This window comes from Elephantulus edwardii, unplaced genomic scaffold (assembly GCF_000299155.1).
Source record: "Elephantulus edwardii isolate Elephantulus edwardi_28Jun2011 unplaced genomic scaffold, EleEdw1.0 scaffold00062, whole genome shotgun sequence".
Classification (NCBI taxonomy): Eukaryota; Metazoa; Chordata; class Mammalia; order Macroscelidea; family Macroscelididae; genus Elephantulus; species Elephantulus edwardii.
In genome coordinates, this window is record NW_006399812.1 from 6579110 (window position 1) to 6582191 (window position 3082).

General features: G+C 44.9%; 1 pseudogene; it reads left to right on the top strand.

Moving 5' to 3' along the window:
* The first annotated feature begins 358 nt into the window (after nt 1-358).
* LOC102868242 lies at nt 359-1151 on the top strand (annotated as a pseudogene).
* The last annotated feature ends 1931 nt before the right edge of the window (nt 1152-3082 follow it).

A 3082-nucleotide genomic window follows, 5' to 3' on the forward strand; every position in this document is an offset into this window, starting at 1 on the left:
ATTTTTGGTTGGCATTTTTTTCATTTCAGGATTTTTGTCCATTATCTTCTTGCCTGCATGGTTTCAGCTGTGAAACTGAAGCTTAGTATAACAATTTTCATTTGCAGGAAGCTCTTGACTTTCACCTCCCTCCTTCCTCTCCCCTACCCAAGCTACTTTCAGTATTTGTTATTGTTGTTTTTAATTCTAGAAAGTTTGATTATAATAGGGCTTGATATTTTTCTGTTTTTAAAATCTGTGAATATTTATTAATAATCTTAAAACAAAAATCAACAAACAGAAGCCAACAGCACATGCTATGTGGCTAATTCTGAGATGAATTAGAATTCTGGGGGTCCTAGAACACTTGTTTGTGCTTATGCAAAACCTATACTCAGGGGGAAAAATATCTATATTTGGACCTGCCCTAGGTGTGCTTACCAAGTTGTGTCAAGAAATTTGGAGGGGCCCCGCCCCCTCCTTTTCCCTGGATGCCCCAGGAGATGGGTGCCCCCATCGACACATTGTCCTTTGGCTATCGGATGTCACGCCTCCCAAGAAAGATGTTCCTGTGAAGAAACCCGCAGGCCCTGGTACCTCAAAGCCAGTTGCAAAGCCAGCATCTGGGGTCCTTCCAATGAAGGCCAAAGCTGAGCCAGTTGCCTCTCCAGCTCCTGAAAAATCCCAGGAACCAGGAACCCCCCATCAGTCTCTCCATTGTTGTGATCGAGTTTAACAAGGACCAACTGGAGGAGTTCAAGGAAGCCTTTGAGCTGTTTGACCGAGTAGGTGATGGCAAGAGCCTGTACAGTCAGTGTGGAGACGTCATGAGGGCCCTGGGCCGGAGCCCCATCAACACCGAAGTGCTTAAGGTCCTGGGGAACCTCAAGAGTGATGAGTTAAAGTCTCTGCATGTGGACTTTAAGACTTTCCTGCCCATGCTCCAAATAGTGGCCAAGAACCAGGGCCAAGGCACATATGAGGACTACTTGAAAGGGCTTCGGGTGTTAGACAAGGAGGGAAATGGCAAAGTCATGGGAGCAGAGCTCAGATATGTCCTCACCACACTGGGAGAGAAGATGACTGAGGTGGAGACTGTCCTTGGAGGACTTGAGGACAGAAATGGCTGCATCAACTATGAAGTCTTCCTGAAATACAACCTAAGCCTCTGAACCCTGCAGATCCCCTAGGGCCAAACAGTAGCACCTTCCACCACCACACACCCAACCCCACCCCACTCTGTGCAGGCAGTAGCACCCTCCGACCATTTAGAAGGCAACCTATTGTTTCAAAATAGACAGTTCCTTCCTAAAAAAAAAAAAAAAGAAAGAAATCTGGAGGACAACCACTTGGTCAACTGACTGGAAGAGACCTATATTTGTTCCCATCCCAAAGAAAGGTGATCCCACAGAGTGTGGAAATTATCAAACAATATCATTAATATCAAATGCAAGCAAGATTCTGCTGAAAATTATCCAAGAACTACTGGAACAGCACATCAACAGAAAACCGCCAGAAGTGCAGGCTGGGTTTAGATGGGGTCGTGGGTCGTGGTACTGGGGATATTGTAGTTAATGTTAGATGAATCTTAGCTGAAAGCAGGGAATACCAGAGGAATGTCTATCTGTGTTTCATTGACTATGCAAAGGAGTTTGTGTGGATCATAACAAACTGTGGCTGACTCTAAGAGAAATGGGAATCCTAGTACACTTAATCAAGCTAATGAGAAATCTATACTTGGACCAGGAGGCAGTCATCAGAACAGAGCAAGGAAACACTGCATGGTTCAAAATTGGGAAGGGAGTAGTCAAGGATGTGTCCTATCTTCATACCTTTTCAATATATATGCAGAAGAGATTATCTGGGAGGCTGGGCTCTATGAGGAGAAATGTGCCATCAGGATTGGAGCAAGACTCATCAACAATCTGCGTTATGCAGATGACATAACCCTGCTTGCTGAAACTGAGGAGGACCTGAAGTGCTTACTGCAGAAGGTCAAGGACTGCAGCCTCCAGTATGGATTGAGACTCAATATCAAGAAAACAATGGTGAAGAGGTTGAGATTGTTAACAGCTTTAGTTTGCTTGGCTCCACAGTAAACACTGTTGGCACCAGCAGCCAGGAAATTAAAAGATGTATTGCGATGGAACAATCTGCTGTTGGAGACCTCTCCAAAGTACTGAAGATCAATTATGTCACTCTGGAGTCTAAGGTGTGCCTAATACAGTCCATGATCTTTGCAATCACTTGCTATGTGTTAGAGAGCTAGACAATGACTAGGGATGATAGAAAGAGAATTGATGCCTTTGAGCTGTGGTGTTGGAGAGTGTTGAATTTACCATGGGGTGCTAAGAAAACGAATAGGTTTATTATGGAGAGGATTAAACTAGGCTGCTCCTTGGGGGCAATGTTTCTGAAGCTTCATCTGACATACTTTGGACATGGTGCAAGGAGAGACCAATCCTTGGAGAGGGACGTCATGCTTGGGAGGTTGGAGGGACAGCACAGGACAGGAAGACCGTCTATGAGGTGGATTGATTCAGTGACTGGGGTAATCAGGGTAGGTGTGTTGGAGACAGTGAGATTGGCACAGGATAGAGCAGGGTTTAGGGCTGTTGTACATAGGGTTGCTATGAATCACAGGCAACTTGATGGGACATAACAACAACATGCTTGGACCAGGAGGTATTTGTCAGGACGGAGCAAGGACACATAGCATGATTCAAAATCAGGAAAGGTGTGCATCAAGGATGCGTCCTACCTCCATACCTTTTCAATCTATATGCAGAACAGATCATGCGGGAGAGTGGGCTGTATGAGGAGGAATGTGGCATCAGGATTGGAGGAAGACTCATCAACAACCTGTGTTACACACATGATACAACTTTGCTTGCAGGAACTGAGGAAAATCTGAAGCATTTGCCGTGGAAGATCGAGGACTGCAGCCTTAGGAATGGACTGAAACAAAACATCAAGAAAACAGACTCTTACCACTTGGCTGATGGGTAGTATTATTGGCAGTTAGATGGTGAAGAGATCAAGATTGTTAACATCTTCAGCTTATTTGATATCACAATTAACACCCTCAATGCCAGCATCCAGA